A 20,299-nucleotide genomic window follows, 5' to 3' on the forward strand; every position below is an offset into this window, starting at 1 on the left:
AATATCTCTATCATTATGACATCATCGTATTATATCTCTTATCTTATATAGACATTTATAGATATAGGCTTTTTAGCTTTCTTCGGAATACATGAACTCATGAAGAGGAAAGGAATTTATGCTATAGGATTCATGCCATTAGAAGGAAAGGACTAGCCTCACATAGCTTTGTCGCTTAGTTAAGCTATCGTTCACTTGTTCTCCTCCAATATCACGCTGTTACCTTCACGAGAGAATACGCATTACAGTTAGTCAATCGACCATAAGAACGCATCGTTATTTCTAGGGAAAATTGGGTAGCGTTTCCTTTGTTTCTACTGCTTTTCTCATGTTCTGTTTCAACTCCCAACATTTACAACAACACTCACAATATCGTATCAACATTCATCACTTATCTATATTTAGAAAATTCCACCATTTTTCTTCAATTTCTCCACCTTTAATGGTTTTAGCTCATCATCATAATTTTGCTTACTTCACACCTATTCCATGGTCTATACGCCATTTATAACGTATTCATCATCACCACATATCAACATTCATGATTCTATTCAACTATCATTCAATTGTGACACTATTCACTCAGTAATGGCCCATTTTCTATGTTCTTCTACATTACAAGCATCTTAGCTTTCCAATACCTTAAATAACATGATAAAGTCATGAAATACCTTAGATGATGGTGGAACAAGCCTAGAGTGGAATCACTTCTTTAGCACCAAAACCCTTCTTCACCTCTTTTGGAATTTCTTGAAGGAGATGACTTCCAATTAAGTTTCATACACTTTGTTTCATGGATTTGGTGTTGATGATCATTGATTTCCTTGGTATTCTTATGGTTGAAGTGTTTGGAGTGTTCTAGAGATTTCTTGAAGGTTATATATGAAGTATGAATGAAAATGAATGAGAAAGTCACTTATAATAATCCCAAAATCTGATTTTTAATGAACAGTCGTCGGGGTGTACAGTGGTCGTAAACCACAGTTTACGGACCACATACTAGTTTACGGGCCGTATAACGTGGTCGTATTTAAGCATATCAAAAACAGAAAGGTTTCCTGAAGGTCATGATGGTTTACGACCATAGTTTACGGGCCCGTATTTCAGTTTACGGTCCGTAAACTGGGTCGTATTTTACCATCTAAGCTTTGGACAGAAAGTTGAAATTTTTGGAACGTTGGAGGACGATGGCAGTATACGGTCCATAAATAACTTTACGAGCCATATTTTGTTTTGCGACCACTGGCTGAATTGAAATTCTACAACTTTCTTATTTCCAAAAAAATTCATGAATCGTCATTCCCTACTTAGTAAAACGTCGCACACTCATGCCCTTCGTTGGTCTATGCAATGTACATATACGGGGACTTTTTCGAGGTGTAACATTCTTCCCCCCTTTTTGGAACATTCGTCCTCGAATGTTATGTCAGCGGGGATTCTAGGAAAATTTCGCCAGAGTTTCCTCTGTAATCTGGCACTACCAACCTGTTACAGCAGCCCACAATATCATCGCCTCACAGGGCTACATCACAATATCAACACATCTATGGCCACACACGACCAAGAACATAAAAAGTAAGCATACATACCTTATAATCTCGGCGTATCATCATGTACCTCTTCTGGAGATTGGAATAAATGCGGATATTTGGCTTTCATATTCTCCTTCGCTTCCCAAGTCATTTCTTCCCTGTTGTTGTTTCGCCTTAGAACCTTGACTGAAACGACTTCTTTATTTCGAAGTCTTCGCACCTGCCTATCTAAAATGGCAACAGACACTTCTTCATATGCTAGTTGTTCTGTCACTTGGACATCATCAACTGGAACTATTCTTGTAGGGTCTCCAATACACTTGCGGAGCATCGATGCATGAAAAACTGGGTGCACTGACTCAAGCTCTGAAGGCAAGTCCAATTCGTAGGCTACACGACCCACCTTACGGATAATTTTATAAGGTCCAATATATCGTGGGCTCAACTTCTCCTTTTTACCGAATCTCATTACCCCTTTCATTGGCAATACTTTCAAGGATACCCAATCATTGACCTGAAATTCCAAGTCTCATCGGCGGTTGTCCACATAGGACTTTTGATGACTCTGGGCTATTAACAGTCGGTCTCGAATGATTTTGAATTTTTCGACCGCTTGTTGAATCAAGTCGGGGCCTATTAATTGCGCCTCTCCCGTTTCAAACCATCCAATCGGGGATCTGCATTTCCTTCCATACAAAGCTTCATATGGAGCCATTTGAATACCGGAATGGTAGCTATTGTTGTAGGAAAATTCAATAAGAGGTAAATGCTCATCCCAACTACCGCCAAAATCCAACACACATACTCGTAGCATATCCTCCAAAGTCTGAATAGTGCGTTCAGCTTGTCCATCGGTCTGTGGATGAAATGTCGTGCTAAGCTTAACTTGAGTACCTAGACCTTCTTGAAAAGACTTCCAAAACTTGGTTGTAAACTGTGCCCCTCTGTCTGTAATAATGGCTAATGGAATTCCATGGAGTCGCACGATTTCTTTTAAATACAACCTGGCATAATCTTCTGCTTCTGATGTTCTGCTTTCACTTGCTGGCAATTTAGGCATTGGGCTACAAATTCTGCTATGTCTCGTTTCATGCCATCCCACCAATATAGCAATTTGATATCATGATACATCTTGGTTGCACCTGGATGAATAGAGTACAGAGAATAGTGTGCTTCCTCTAGAATCCGTTGGCGTAATTCTACTACATCCAGCACACATAGCCTGCTTCGATATCTAAGGACTCCATCTGCGGAGGCTTCGAATGGAGACTTCTCTTTTTCACGAGAGACATTACTGTAATGACACATTTGTGGATATTCATATTGTTGTTCTTTCACTTCTATATTCAAAGATGAAACTGTGGGATCATTGATGTTAATTCCTACATCACCCGAATCCATTACACGTACTCCAAGATTAGCTAGTTGGTGGAGCTCATGAACCATCTCTTTCTTTTCCGGAGGGATTTCACATAGACTGCCCATTGATCGGCGGCTGAGCGCGTCGGCTACTACGTTTGATTTTCCGGGATGGTACAAAATATTCACGTCATAGTCTTTCAACAATTCTAACCACCGCCTCTGCCGCAGGTTCAACTCCTTCTGCTTAAAAATATGTTGGAGGATTTTGTGATCCGTATAGATATCAACGTGCACACCATACAAATAATGTCTCCATATCTTCAACGCATGAATAACCGCGGCCAATTCGAGATCATGAGTTTGATAATTCTGTTCATGTTTCCGCAACTGTCTCGAAGCATATACAATAACCTTCCCATATTGCATTAATACACATCCTAGTCGCACACCGGAGGCATCACAATACACGACATAGCCATCCGGCCCTTCGGAAAGTGTTAACACTGGAGATGAAGTCAATCTGTCTTTCAACTCTTGAAAACTAGGCTCGCAAGCGTCATTCCACTAAAATTTCGCCGACTTCTAGGTTAGCTTCGTCAATGGAGCTGAAATAGATGAAAAGCCTTCTACGAATCTTCTATAATAGCCTGCTAAACCCAGAAAACTATGAACTTCCGTAGGCGTTATAGGCCTTGGCCAAGTCTTCACAGCTTCAATTTTCTGAGTGTCGACTCTGACGCCATCACCTGAAATAACATGGCCTAGAAATGTCACAGAATTCAGCCAAAACTCGCAGTTTGAAAATTTCGCATATAATTCCCGAGCTCGAAGAATGCCAAGAACAATTCTCAAATGATCTGCATGCTCCGATTCTGTGCGAGAATATACCAGAATATCATCAATAAACACTATCACAAACAAGTCCAAGAGTGGACTGAACACATTGTTCATTAGATTCATGAACACTGCCGGAGCGTTAGTTAACCCAAACGACATCACTCGGAATTCATAGTGGCCATATCTCGCCCTGAAAGCTGTTTTGGGAATGTCCGCTTCTCTAACTCTCACCTGATGATAACCCGGTTGCAAATCTATTTTAGAAAACCATTTGGCACCTTGCAATTGATCGAATAAGTCATTAATCCTTGGAAGAGGATATTTGTTCTTCACCGTCACCTTGTTCAACTGCCTGTAATCGATACACATTCATAGAGAACCGTCTTTCTTCCTTACGAACAATACCGGTGCTCCCCACGGAGATGAACTAGGCCTAATGAAACCCTTCTCGAGCAAGTCTTTCAACTGCACCTTTAGCTCTTTCAATTCTGCCGGAGCCATTCGATAAGGAGGAACAGAAATAGGCTGGGTGTCCGGCAACACATCGATGGCAAAATCAATCTCTCTTTCTGGAAGAAGACTTGGAAGTTCGTCTGGAAACACATCTGGGAATTCATTCACTACCGGAACTGATTGAAAAGTTGGTGGCTCTGCCTCGGTATCATGAACTCGAACTAGATGGTAAATGTAGCCCTTGGCTATCATCTTCCTTGCCTTAAGGTAGGAAATAAACCTACCTTTTGGAGAAGCTGTATTACCCTTCCACTCAAGCACGGGCTCTCCCGGGAATTGAAATCGAACCATCTTCGTCCGGCAATCGACATTAGCATAGCATGAGGCCAACCAATCCATACCCATAATTACGTCGAAATCTATCATTTCAAGCTCAATCAAATCGGCTTCAGTCTGGCGATCACATATCACAATGACACAATTTTTGTATACTTTCCTTGCTATTACCGGATCAACAACCGGAGTGAATACCTAAAAAGGTTTAATGGGCTCGGATTTAACCCCAATACAATCCGCGACATACGAAGTAACGTAACAGAAAGTAGAACCCGAATCGATCAAAGCATATACATCACGGGAAAATATATTCAATGTACCTGTATTCGGGAAATATCCATTCCGTCTTGCAAAGAGGCCGTCAGACAATCTTTAAACAAATGTGGCCCCAAACCACTCACAAATCTGTGTACACGATCGCCCATATCGGCCACCATAGTCGGGGCATACTTGGCCAGAAAATTAAACTGCATGCTATACTCCCGAGCACTCATGCTTCCTTGCTTCAGATTCAAGAACATGTCCTGTCACAACCCAACTAGAGGCCGTGACGGGTACCCGGAGCTAGCTACCGAGCACCGCTCACTTTACTACTCATCTTACTCATCTAATGCTCTTTTGCAATTTTTATTCATGGAAGTGTAAGAAAGCATATATTTTATAGAAACCTAAATGCTTTATAATTATTTGCCTTTCGGCTATTAAAATAATATATATATATATATATATATATATATATATATATATATATATATATATATATATATATATATATATATACATAACAACATCATGTGAGACTATATAACCCACACTGCGTATCTACGAGCCTCTACTGACATACTATATACATAGGCGGAACAAGACTCCGTCATGCCCAAAAATACACATATCTACCAAAAGAATAACCATAAGCACCTCCGAACAATGGAGTGCTCTCTATCAGCTGACAGCTACTGAGGATCTGGGCCAAGCTCACCTCCTTGTCTACCTGTGGGCATGAACACAACGTCCAAAGAAAACGGACGTCAGTACGAATATTGTACTGAGTATGAGAGACATAAACAAACAAGAAAGACATCAATAATGCAATGAGAACATCGATATGAAACATCTGGATCTGAATAACAATCATAAGGAAAGTAATGCATGTTGTCTTACTCATGCTCATTATCATGTCATATATGCATAATATGCAAGCTGTCCGTCCATGTCGGAACGGTCTGATAATTAACAACATTAGCCCGCGTCCAGGCCTCCCGCGTTCGGGGTACCATATCATGCCGCCCACTAGTGGTGTCTGCCCATGCCAAAAGGTCATGGTGTATCCGTATAGTTGTCCGCCTTGGCGGTGACTGCCCGGCCAACTAGGCCTGGTGTGATGCAATCATGTCATGCTCATCATCAAATGCTTACTATCATATACTTATCAAAACATGCTTATCTTATCATAGTTCATGCATGAAGCTCAAGATCATTTCTACTCTATCGGGGTGACGTAAGGTCGTGATCCCCCGATATCATTATGGAGTAATTATTGACATTCTACCTCACCTTGAAGGAACTAGTACATAAGGTGAGTGTAGGCGACAATAACCTTATTATCAATATAGCATCATCATATCGTATCTCTTATCTTATATAGACATTTATGAATGTGGGCTCTTAACTTTCTGAAAAATGGAAACTCATGAAGATAAAGAGCTTACGCTATAGGATTCATGCCATTATAAGGAAAGGACTAGCCTCACATACCTTGGTCGTTTAACTAAGCTATCGCTCACTTGTTCTCCTTCGGTATCACGTCGTTACCTTCATGAGAGAATTCGAATTAACATTAGTTAATTGACTACAAGAACGCATCGTTAATTCTAGGAAAAATTGGGTAGCACTTCCTTTGTTTATACTACTTTTCCCATGTTCTATAGCAACTCCCAACATTCACAACACTACTCACCATATCACAATCAACAATCATCATTTATGCATATTTAGCAAAATCCACCATTTTCCTCCAATTTTTCCCATATTTCTACTTATAGCTCATCTTTGTGTTTTCACGCATTTAATGCTTGTTTCATGATATACACTTCACTATAACGTATTCCTAATCACAACTCTTCAACTTTCATGATTCAATTCCACTATCATTCAATTATGTCACTATTCACTCAATAATGACCCACTTTCTATGTTCTTCTACATTTCAAGTATCTAAGCCTTCCAATACCTTAAACATCATGAAATGATCATAAAACTTACCTTGGATGTTGGTTGAACAAGCCTTGAGTTGAGTTTCTACCTTAGCATCAAAACCCCTCTTCACCTCCTTTGAGGAAGATGAACCCTCCTTAGTTTTCATACACTTTATTTCATGGATTATGTGTTGTTGATCTTAGTTTCCCTTGGATTTATCTTGTGGTTGAAGAGTAGGGAAAGTTGTAGAGGCTTCTTGAGTTGGAAGAGGTGGGAAATGAAATGGGTGAAATGAAAAATGACCCCTTACACTTAATTTAAAAGCTGGCCGAGACCCATTATACGGACCAACATACGGTCCGTACTATTATATGGACCGTATGTATGGGCGTACAATTGGTCCAGCAGCTGGTCCCTTCATCGGACAATTATACAGCCAGTATAAATTATACGGTTCGTAGGTTGGACTGTATAATGCCCAGTGGTTCCGTTTTCGTTCTCGTTGTCTCGTTCGATCTTCGATCCTTATGGAACCTTCTTAACACTTGTTTAATACTTCAATACCAATCTAAGGTACGTCATTGCATGTCTCTAAGACACCATTATGCCCTCACCAACTCGTTGCTCGTTATTCCTACTCGATATACGACTTACGACTCGCTTTCCTTAACAACTTCCTTTCCTTATCTCGAATGGTTTTGAAATCTTGTTTGGGGTTATCAAACACTATTCCTACTCATCGAAATGTCATATACGCTATGACCTTCGTTGGCCTATTCATAGTACAGGTACGGGGAATCTTCCAAGGTGTAACATGTCCGCTCTAGCTCGGCGGACCTCGGGCGGCAAATAATGGCGAATGAAAGCATCCACAAATTCTTGCCAAACCGGAGGAGGCGCGTTCTCTCCCCTTGTTGCTACCCAGTTGTTGTACCATAATGCCACCACATCGCGGAGTCTATAAGAAGCCAACTCCACGGATTCGGTCTCGGAGGTATGAATAATCTTTAAGGTCCTCAGCATTTCATCAATGATGTTTTGTGGATCTTCATCCGATTTCGACCCAAAGAACTCCGGAGGATTTAAGGTCATAAAATCACGAGCTCTCGTGATAGATGAATGATCACTCGGGCTAGCATTCTGTCGTTGTGCCTGGGCGGCAACCAATTGGGTCAATAAATGTATGGCCTCAGTCACTTGTTGACCCGAAGTAACTGGTGGAGGAATCGGGACTGAGGCTCCCCCTTGCTCTTCCACCTAGGGCGAGGCCTCATTTTGTGATTCGCCCTCCTCTACATTCAGCAGAGGCTCTCTTTTTACGTGCCTTTTTGTCGTAGCTTTGCCCTTCTGGGCGGCGGTAGCTTTTCCCTTTGGCAGCATATTCTGAAATCATAACACACTTTTAGGAGGGATATAATCTTAGACATGGCTCTATCGCACGATCTCATAAGAAGAAAGATGGTCATTTTCCTAAATGCCCTGTAGCCTCTTATTTATTAGCGTGGCGCACAACACACCATAAACAAGACTCTACTAGACACGGCTCGTAGACACTTCTTAGGACGAACTGCTCTGATACCACTTCTGTCACGACCCAGCTAGGGGCCGGGACGGGTACCCGGGGCTAGCCACCGAGCACCACTCACTCTACCACTCATTTTACTCACTTAAGGCCCTTTTATCAACTTCATACACGAATTATAGGAAAAACATATTTTAGATAGAAATATAAATGCTTTATATACATTTGCCTCTCGGCCATCAAAATAATATATACATATAATAACATTTTGTGAGACCATCTAACCCACACTGCGTATCTACGAGCCTCTACTGACGGACTGTATATATATAGACGGAACAAGACTCCGTTGTGCCCAAAATATGCATATATACCAAAAGGAGAATCACAAGCACCTCTGAACAATAGAGTGCTCTCAATCAGCTGACAGCTACTAAGAATATGGATCAAGCTCACCTCCCTGTCTACCTGTGGGCATGAGCACAGCGGCCAAAGAAAACGGACGTCAGTACGAATATTGTACTGAGTATGAGAGGCATAAACAATGACGGAAGACAACAATAATATAATGAGAACATCAATATGAAACATCTGGATCTGAATGACAATCATAAGAGAAGTAATGCATGCTGTCTTACTCATACTCATCATCATATCATATATGCATAATATGTAAGCTGCCCGTCCATATCGAAAAGGTGTGATAATCAGTAACAATAGCCCGCGTCCAGGCCTCCCGCGTCAGGGGTATCATCTCATGCCGCCCATTAGTGGTGTCTGCCCACGCCATCTGGCCATGGTGTATACGTGTAGCTGCCCGCCTTCGAGATGACTACCCGGCCAAATAGGCGCGGTGTAATAGTAATATAATCATGCATGCATAAGGCTCAAGATCAACTATACTTTATCGGGGTGACATAAGGTCGTGATCCCCCGATTGTATTATGGAGCAATTATCGACATTCTGCCTCACCTTGAAGGAAGTAGCACATAAGGTGAGTGTAAGCAATAAATAACATCTCTATCATTATGGCATCATCGTATTATATATCTTATCTTATATAGACATTTATAGATATAGGCTTTTTAGCTTTCTTCGGAATACATGAACTCATGAAGAGGAAAGGAATTTATGCTATAGGATTCATGCCATTAGAAGGAAAGGAATAGCCTCACATACCTTTGTCGCTTAGTTAAGCTATCGTTCACTTGTTCTCCTCCAATATCACGCTGTTACCTTCACGAGACAATACGCATTACAGTTAGTCAATCGACCATAAGAACACATCGTTATTTCTAGGGAAAATTGGGCAGCGTTTCCTTTGTTTCTACTACTTTTCTCATGTTCTGTTTCAACTCCCAACATTTACAACAACACTCACAATATCGTATCAACATTCATCACTTATCTATATTTAGAAAAATCCACCATTTTTCTTCAATTTCTCCACATTTAATGGTTTTAGCTCATCATCATAATTTTGCTTACTTCACACCTATTCCATGGTCTATACGCCATTTATAACGTATTCATCACCACCACATATCAACGTTCATGATTCCATTCAACTATCATTCAATTGTGACACTATTCACTCAATAATGGATCATTTTCTATGTTCTTCTACATTTCAAGCATCTTAGCTTTCCAATACCTTAAATAACATGATAAAGTCTTGAAATGTACCTTAGATGATGGTGGAACAAGCCTAGAGTGGAATCACTTTTTTAGCACCAAAACCCTTCTTCACCTTTTTTGGAATTTCTTGAAGGAGATGACTTCCAATTAAGTTTCATACACTTTGTTTCATGGATTTGGTGTTGATGATCATTGATTTCCTTGGTATTCTTGTGGTTGAAGTGTTTGGAGTGTTCTAGAGATTTCTTGAAGGTTATAGATGAAGTATGAATGAAAATGAATGAGAAAGTCACTTATAATAATCCCAAAATCTAATTTTTAATGAACAGTCGTCGGGGTGTACAGTGGTCGTAAACCACAGTTTACGGACCGTATACTAGTTTACGGGCCGTATAACGTGGTCGTATTTAAGCATATCAAAAACAGAAAGGTTTGCTGAAGGTCATGATTGTTTACGGCCACAGTTTACGGGCCGTATTTCAGTTTATGGTCCGTAAACTGGGTCGTATTTTACCATTTAAGCTTTGGACAGAAAGTTGAAATTTTTGGAACGTTGGAGGACGATGGCAGTATACGGTCCGTAAATCACTTTACGGGCCGTATTCTGTTTTACGACCACTGGCTGAATTGAAATTCTACAACTTTCTTATTTCGAAAAAAAATCATGAATCGTCATTCCCTACTTAGTAAAACGTCGCACACTCATGCCCTTCGTTGGTCTATTCATTGTACATGTACGAGGACTTTTCCGAGGCGTAACACCATCCCGTTACCCAATTATCAAACCATTTAAACAATTATAAATCAATAACCAAAATTAAATCATAAATCTGTCTAGTCATGCCATAAATAAATAAAAGTGCGGAAATCTAACCATTACATCCCCAAAATCCGAAAGTCATCGTACAAGGACTCTAAAACATAAAGTTGTCAAAGAATAAATAACTGTCTGAAATAGCATAAGTGTCTAGAAGTGAAATAGTCATCAATAAGGACAGATCTTCAGGCGGCATGGCATGGATAGGAGATCACTCTTGGATCTGATCAGGAACTGGCCTCAAGCTAAATATGTGGTTTGGAAGATGTGTCTGACACACAATCTGCACTCAAATAAAAAGTGCATCAAGGTAGTAACAGTACAAACACTATGTACTGGTAGATATCATAGGCCGACTAAGATTAGTATCATGCATATGTTCATAAAATTAATAAGATAGACAGATAGGCACAACAACACATAACCAAGTAATGTCATCAACAGAAATTAGCCAACACAGGAATAAGATAAGTCCAGCCACAACCATCAACAGGAATAATATATGTCTGATGCAATGCAATGCAATGCAACAATAATAGTATCTCAACCGTGTACACACATGCCAACTGGTAATCTTTTCCCAATTAGCCATGACCCGCAGGGGAACCATGGTGTCCATGTACCACTCGCTCCGGAATTGACCTCGGATCATGAGCCCATAACTAGGCCACATCCTCACCCCCTGTCAAATGTGCCTTTCTATATGCATTCTTTCTGTGTCTCATCATAATATGAATCTTAATGTATTTCCAGTCCAACAGTCAATATGGAATATGATCAACCAACAATATCATGTCAAGAATAACAAGGCATCAAGCCACATGTCATATCAAGACTCAAGTAAATTAACTCATCAACATAGTGAATATGTAATCATCTCAATCAACAAGAAGAGTATATATAAAATCCTTCCTTCTTATAACACAACAAATACACCTCAGGTTTCAGTATATAAAGTAATGGCGACAAGTCCACATAATCAATCAATCAATGCCAACCTAGGAATTTCGAACTGGACTTCATGTCTGAAGACCTATACATGCTCTCTCCTTCACTTCTATTACATATACATTCAACTAATCAAAGTCTAACTCAAGTAGATCGTAACCTACCTCAGATGCAGAACTGGAACAATGTAAGCTACTCCGCAACAGCTTTTCCCTTTCGCAAAGCTTTGTAACACTCAAAGTTTAGCAATATAACGCTAAGTGAGTAATTAATCATTTGCCCTAACAAGAACAACAATTGGGAAAGAAAATTCAATTACTTCTATCCTTTTCAAATGGCGAAACCATCATTTCGTGATGGACTTATCATAATTTCAATCCCAACAGTCATACTATTCCAATTCATGGGTTTTCAATCGATTCAACCCCTTTCAAGCAGTTTTTATGATAAATTATCATTTTTATTAGAACCCTAAGTCTCAATATGCAATTTCCACCATAAGTAATCAATTCTCATCCTAGAAAGTGATACTCTACACTCCTAGATGAATAAACAATGATAAAATCAACAACCCATTCATTATTCAAAGGTTTACTAATTCTAGGGTTCTAATCTTTCATTCACTATTAGAGGACCTTAAGCTAATCAAGGAACTTAAAGATGATAAAGGAATGAACAACAAAAGGGTTAAGTCTTACCTTCAAAGAAGAGTTTCATCCTAGCCTTAGAAAATTGCCTCACTTTCTAGGGAACTAGTGTTATGTGGGGAATGGCTTTGAAATTTGTGATATAAAAGTCAGTTTCTGCCTCCCGTCGACCGCTGCAGCGGTCAATGTTTCTCTGCAGCTGTCTCGCTATAGTGGGACTTCCCTCGCTACGGTGGACGTCATTAATTCCCCGACTCCCGCGGCGGCAGCCATCTCCCTACTACGGTAGGCTCGCTACAACTGTATAACACCCACTATGGCGGTCCCAATCAACCAGTGAGCTATGGTTTTTCACCAGTTTTTCACCCAAAATCCCAACATCAAATTGAGGCCCTATAGACGCAAACCAAATATGCACATCAATGTAAAACATGCTATGGACTCACTCGTGGCCTTGGAATTCCCAATGGAGGTCAAATTTACTAAGTCACCCTCAACGGAAATAAATCATGTTTTCAAGCAAGTGCACAAATACAATCAAAGGCCTTTATTTCAGAATTCTAGCTCCTTAAGTTATCACTAGACTCGCTCCTAGTCTCGGAGAGGAACTAGCAGGGGTAAAATGGTCAAAATGCCCATAACGACCTAGCGGGTCGTTACATTTTCTCTTCCAATTTTACCCTTATTTAAATAAGTGAAGTTTTACATAACCAAGAAACCATTAAGAGCTAAAAAAAATTCAAGGCATTTGATTAAGGGTAAGTTAGTAAAAACACTTATTACTTTCCTAAGAGTGAGTAATTTTCTTAAGGGATATGCCCAAGCTAAAAGCAACACTTATTATGAAAGGGAGGGAATATTAATAAATTTCAATTTCTTTTTCAATTTATTCTCACTTATAGTAAAATCATATATATGGTTAAACGTTTAAATTGTCCGGTAAATAAATTGAAAAATACAAGACATGTAGAAGAACACAATTCAATTGTCATAAATCGAAACTACCATATTCAGGGCACTATAATTCTTACAGATCAAATTTAGTTCCTTGAAGGAAAAAAAACTCCTTATTTGACTTTCAAAAGTTACATCATAAAATTAGATCTATATATCTTGATCTCTTTATACGTTTTTGCTAATTGTGTACCAATTAAGTTGATAAGTTATTTTTTCGATGGGTAGCAAGAGTTGTAAATAGTTTAGTGTTGTAAATTATTCTCTCGCTTTATACTTTTTTGCTAATTGTGTGCTAATTAAGTTGATACATTATTTTCTCGATGGGGAACAAGAGTTGTAAACAGTTTGTGTTGTTTTTGTCCTTACTATATGCAGAACTAATCATATTTTTCCTTTACATCCGAAATACATCTTGATGTTCAATATATAATACACCATAAACATATATATTTTTCAAAACGTAGAAATTGTTTAGATTATTTTTTCCACATTTGACATGTGATATTACACCATGACAACAATATATATTTATAGCATTTTAAGCAAATTGTTTGAATAATTTTTGGGTAATCTTCTATTTTAAAAAGTTTATACTAGTTGACATGAGATACACGTCCAACACACGTGTCCAGATACTAGTATTTTGAAATGTAGGGAAAAAGATATGTACTCCCCCTGTCTCAATTTATGTGACACCGTTTGACTTGACAAAAATTTTAAGAAAAAATGAAGACTTTTGAAAATTGCGATCTAAAACAAATCTTAGACAATTGTGTGGCTATAAATCATTTCATTAAGGGTAAAAAGAGAAGTTTAAAGTTAAATTGTTTCTAACTATTGTAATGTAACATTCTTTTTGGCATGTACTAAAAAGGAATCAAAGTGTGCCACATAAATTAGGACAGAACTAGTACTATATGTATCACAAGTTTCCACTTGTTTGGCAATTAGTGTACGTGGATTCACTGATAACTCATATACACTACTAAGCAAATAGAATTAGTGATATATAAATTATCTAGCTAAACAACAAAAATCTATCGCTAATCTTATTTAGTGACAAATTAGGAATGAATTATCAAAACATTTATCAGCTACAAACATTTTAGTGACGAAGTTTGTAGTTATTGCCAGTTTTTTCGTAATGATACTATTACAAAAAATATACAAATGATGGTAATTCCCAAATTAACATGAGAGCCAACGATGAAGATGGACGCATATATCGTTCTCAGTAACAAATTTAACTTTTCCTTATTCAACCTCATGAAATCAGCACGAAGATTTGTTTTATTATTAATGTTTTTCAAACACCACATATTTATTAGCCAGTACCGCATGCAAATATTAAATGATGAGATTGATGGAATTTTTTTTGTAATCAAGAAGTGGTGCACGGTTGATTTATTAAACATGGAAGCTTTCAGCATATTATAAATTTTTGTCTTTATTGAGAAAATAAAGTATGGACGGTTTGAATCAGACCAAAGAAAAAGACGGACAGAGGAATAATATTGGAGAACAACGTATCCGTTCATAACCCACAGGAAGAAGTATACATTAGTCTGGACTTTGGAGAAACAAATGCACGTTCACATTCCTTCTTAAATCTACTAGATGGCTCAAAAAAAGGGAGTAAATAGAGAAATAACTTGTGATACGTCAATTGTTAAGATTATTACGTGAGGAGAAATACTGGGATAACCATTAGATATGTTGACATTGAAGTTGCATGTCCTAATGTGGAGGTTAATTTGTTATTTAGTGGGATACATGGAAAGGGGCATTGCTTGAAGTATATGTTAGGTAGAATCCAATTAAGTCACGGGCATCACTATAGCAGAAGATTCCATTACCTAGCAGAACTGCAGAATAGCTTTAAACAAAAAAAAAAAAAAAAAAGTGATTTCCTTCCTTGAGAAATATTTTTTCTTCAACAGCACGCAGCACAAGCATTAGTAGTTTTAATATATGTTTTTATCAAGCGTAAGAGAATTTTAAAATCATTCGTGTAGCCACGAATTTGTGGGGAATATAAATAAATAAATGTGTATTTCTCTAATATCTTAAGCTTTTAGATGAGATGGTCAGACACTTTAACATGGTAACAGAGAAGACAGAAGTCCTGGTAATGGATCTCACCGCTACCCGTTATCAAGGGATAAGTGGTCTCCTTACATGGACTTGAGCAATCCTCCCCTAATGAGTTAGCTTTTGGGATTGAGTTAGGCCTAAAATCCATAGAAGCACCAATCTCATCAATGTTAGGCCCCCATATTAAATTGTTCACGCTCCAGATGTACAACCCTGGGCATTGTTGACACCTAACTTTTGACCTCTCATAATTTATTTTAATTACCCAGAGTCCTTGAATATTAAACAGAGTGAAATATGTATTTTTCAGAAGTCAGAATAATTTTATAAAATTATTAGATAATATTTTACCCATTTTGTTTGATAAAATGATCTCTATAATATTTAAATTAATTTAAGTATTTTCACAATTATAATACTTTGCTAAAATTAACCAAGAGAGAAAATAATTTACCATAATTATTCCCTTAATTGTCTAAATTGTTAAATGTCAATTTTCCAAGTATTTTACTCTGTTTAATGCAAAGAATCTATTTAATTAAGTAGATTAACCATTTTTAGTGTTCAATTCTTATTTAATCAAATTATTAGAATTTTTTCATAATTGATTAAGTCGTAATTGTAATTAATTCTGAAAATTGCCCATTAAACGGCTGTAATTGAAATGGTAAATTATTAGCCAATTATGACAATAATTGAACTAGCCAAATTATTAGCCAATTATTACAATAATTGAACTAGCCAAGCTCATGGCTTAATTCAATTAAGGTCACTTTTGACAAAAGAATTTATGTTTTTAATTTTAAATTGGTCAATTAGTTTAAATGTGGTCCTAATTTAAATATCTAATTAATGGACATTGTTTAAATTTACGCTACTTGTTAAATTTTACATGTATACACATGATAGACATGAGTATATATATATATATATATATATATATATATATATATATATATATATATATAGAGAGAGAGAGAGAGAGAGAGAGAGAGAGAGAGAGAGAGAGAGAGAGAGAGAGAGAGAGAGAGAGAGAGAAACGTTGAGCCGAGTCCAGCCCAATAAGACCAGACTCGACCCGACCCTTTTCATATGCAACAACAACAACAACAAAACACAAACTGACCCTAAGGTCTCATTTGTGCGAAATGCGGAAGAGAGGGGGCCAAACCCTAGCACTGCCACCCCTTTCTTTTCTCTCTCTTCATTACTTTAATGCCAAAAATGGCAATTTGCAGGGTACTACTGCTTTATGGCAGTAGGTGTTTGTTCATTTCAAAGCAAAACATTTAATGCTTGTACTCGTTTCCACCGAGGCTCTACCAAACAAGGTATAAACTTCCATTTTTGTTGCTTTTTCTGTGGTTTCAACAGTCATATACTGAGAAATCTTAATGGGTTTTGTCATTGTTGAGTTTTGAATACTCGATTGTTAGTGGTTCATGAAGAACCCCACTGATCGACTAAGTTTGAGTCAAATCTGACGCTTCATTTGTTGCTTATACCTAATCCTAGCCCTACAATGATATGGTGTGAGGAGGAAACCCCTAAATGGAGAGTTATCCACATCGGCTAAACCTAGGATTTGGGGTTTTCTATTTAAAGGCCCCTATTCTCTATTATTTGGATAGGTTTTTGAGCATATTGATATTTGATATACTCATAAGGAATTCGAAAAAAACCCTGAGATTTCCAAAATATTGGGAATCCTTATTTTTTCCGAGTTTAAGTAAAATTTTGAAGAATTTGTTTTTCTTGTTTGTGTGGGTTTGAGTATTGGGGATCAAGGAAGAAAAGGGTTTTTTCAAGTCCAAATTCTCGACAGAGATTGCACTCACAAAAGGTAAACTTCTTTCCTTCAATTTTTTTTTTTTTGTAGTTTGTTTGTGTGTTGAAGCTGCTAATATAGTTATGTTGTTGGTTAGTTTAAATTAGGCTTACATATGTTAAGTTAGCTATGTTTAGTTATTTGTTTCCTCATTTGCTTGTTTAATCATGTTTAGGAGAACTTAATTCATGCTTACATGTTATTTGTTAGCTTAGGCCTTGTTTAGTCATGATTCAGCAGGCTGAATAATTAGTTTGATTGATATCATACCTACTTAGTTTCTATTTAACATTGCTCTTACTTTAAATCCTGTTTAGCTGCACCTTTCCATTATGTACTTAATCATTCAACCCCTAATATGATGAGAATATAGTATTAATAATAAGATCTCCTCTGTTAGACTCTGTTTGTGCTTTTAAACCACTAGTAATGACTGTTGTTGCATGTTAAATGATTAATATTAGTATACATATAGCTGATAACTCACATAGGTTGGATTTTATGATGGCCAAAGGGACTGTGAGCCATCACGTGTCTAGTTAAGACTTGTTTTACTAATGGACCAGTTGGGCTGATGAAATGTGCTATGTTGTTTTTATCTAATTTGAGTTTTAAACTGAAAGTTTGTCAACTGGTAGTGACATATGATATGGTGAACTATAACATGATCCTATCCTTAATATTAGCTTGAGGTAAGATCTGAGTTATCTAGATTGGGTTTGATATCTCATTAGGTGTCCCTTATGAGTATTTAAATAAAGAAGGCTTAGGTTTGGTTATGTGCTAGAATGATAAGTATGTTTTAAGCTTGAATGTGGAAGTTTTTAGCTTGAGAATTAGGTGTATGTGTATGAACTGTGCTGAAGCTGGTATAATGAGATAAGCTTCTGCATTAGAACATGATATCCTATCTCTGTACTGGTTAAATGCGTACATTTACTGATATAAATGTCCTTGTTAGATGCTACTGCTTTGTATGAGTCTGTGTTGAGTGTAAAGATAGTTCTGATGCTTTTAGTGAACTTAGTTATCTGCTTCCTGAATATGCCACATGAGGATTATTACTTGTCTTCACTTGTTGTCTAAATATAAGTCAGCCTGAGCTCTAAGCTTGGTAATTTCACCACCATTAACCTTATACATAGTCTTTGAGTATGAGTAAAAATGTATAGTTGTTAAGAATCTTTACATATCCTAAGCTAGTGCCTCCTCATGAATTTAACATGTATTGTAAGGCTCATTATTGCCTGATTAATGTTAAAAATTGGTTGCATCTTGACCTGCTAGCCATCTGCTGTACCTGAACCTGTTTTCCCATTTCTGTATGTTTTTTGTCTTTGAAAGTATCACATGAATTCACAGAAGTTAATTCCTTATCAAAACACAGTATACAATCAGAATGTTTGGTGTTTGTTGGTATTTATATAGAATAGGTTCACTCTGTTCTTTACATGAGGCTATCATTAAGAATGCATCATCTAGGGCATATATCTACCTTATTAAACAAGTTCAAGAATCTTGACTTGCATCCTTTCTATGTTCATGTCTAATTAGCTGTGTATGAAGTCTATGACTAAGACCAACTCATGAAATTCTGCATCATTATTTCTCTGTGATCTTGTTGTTGCTTGTCTGAACATCTATACTTAATATGAATCAAGTTAAGGACCAACATGGTCTATACTAGGGTAACAAGATGATGTTGTGACATACCTAAGAGGTTGTAACTTGGGGTTTGATTGACCATAGGTGTGACTTACCCAGAGTCAGGAGGAAAGAGGATAAGGCTTGGAGTTTCTTGTCAAGCTTAGCCTGGTCCTCTTCACTCCAAACTACTGGGTTCCCCTATGAGAAGCCATACCCCATGGGACCCTCTGAGTTAAAATGAGTAAGGATCTGTGGGTAATGCATGATTGTTTATTCTTTGAAGGTTTAAAACAATTTGAAATGCTTCACTTTTTTTTTTCAAAACACTGCACTAATGATCTATCTGATTCTTTGAAGTTCTGTTTGTGTGTATGCCATGTAGTATTTGCCTTTCTTTTCCTTGATGCCCTTTCTGTGCCCTTGAAAATAATTCTTGAGCATTAATCATGATTAGAGGATCTCTTTTTTGAATCTGAAGGCTATCTTTTTTTTTTTTTTGAATATATAAAGGAAATATACCTGAATATACTAGGTATACCCAGTTCTATATACATATAGTGTGCAAAAACTGGTATATTTGGTATATCACTTGTGAGAATCCATGATTGTTGTCTTTGTTATTTAAGATTCTGTTTGGCCTTGGGCTTACCTTTCTGCATTTTGTCGTTAGGCTTGGGCTTTATTTACCTCCATTTATTGTTATTTGGGCCACAACTTTGGGCCATAGTTATCTCAAATTGGACTTGTTGACTTCTTTGAACCCTTTCTCTGTGTATATTACTCTGGTCTATGACTTCTTGCATGATTTATGTTAATCACTTGAATATGTATCTATGTATAGGTGTGTTTATAATTATAGCCTATTCTGTATTAAGTAAATAGCTCACTCCAAAAATGCTTGTCTAATCTTACTACTTTTCTTTTTTATACTTCGCGATGTATGGGAAAACTCGTGGGCCACTGCCTGAGAACCCAAATTCTCATTTATTCAATCGAGTCCGATGGAAAGAAATAGAAGCTGATATTTATTTGAAGGCTCAACTATAGGTAAAAATAGCCAACTGCTGAGCTTAGGTAGGCCCACCAGTCCAACTCTCTTCTTTCGTTCTTCTTTTCAATTCATATGTGTAAAAACGAGGAAAAATAATATTGAAACCCTTTATGGATGATAGAACTTAAGAAACACTTAGTATCTTTAGGAAGTCGTCTAAAACATTTTCAAAATTCGGCTAATCTCAAACTTGAATGCAATTGATACTTATTTTGATTTTCTAAGGCATAAAACTGGTTCAACACTTTAATAAGGTAAATGATTTGTAGAAGAACTGAGTGGTAAAAATTTTGGGCCTCTCGCCCCTTTGGCAAAATCTGGAACGAAATAATTGGAAATGAAAGTGGTTTTGGGCCTTAACCCTGTTGCTAAGAACTGCAACTGCTTATCAGAATTTAAAATCTGATTTGAACTAAACAAAATAAATGGTTTT

This window comes from Lycium barbarum, chromosome 3 (genome assembly GCF_019175385.1).
Source record: "Lycium barbarum isolate Lr01 chromosome 3, ASM1917538v2, whole genome shotgun sequence".
NCBI lineage: Eukaryota > Viridiplantae > Streptophyta > Magnoliopsida > Solanales > Solanaceae > Lycium > Lycium barbarum.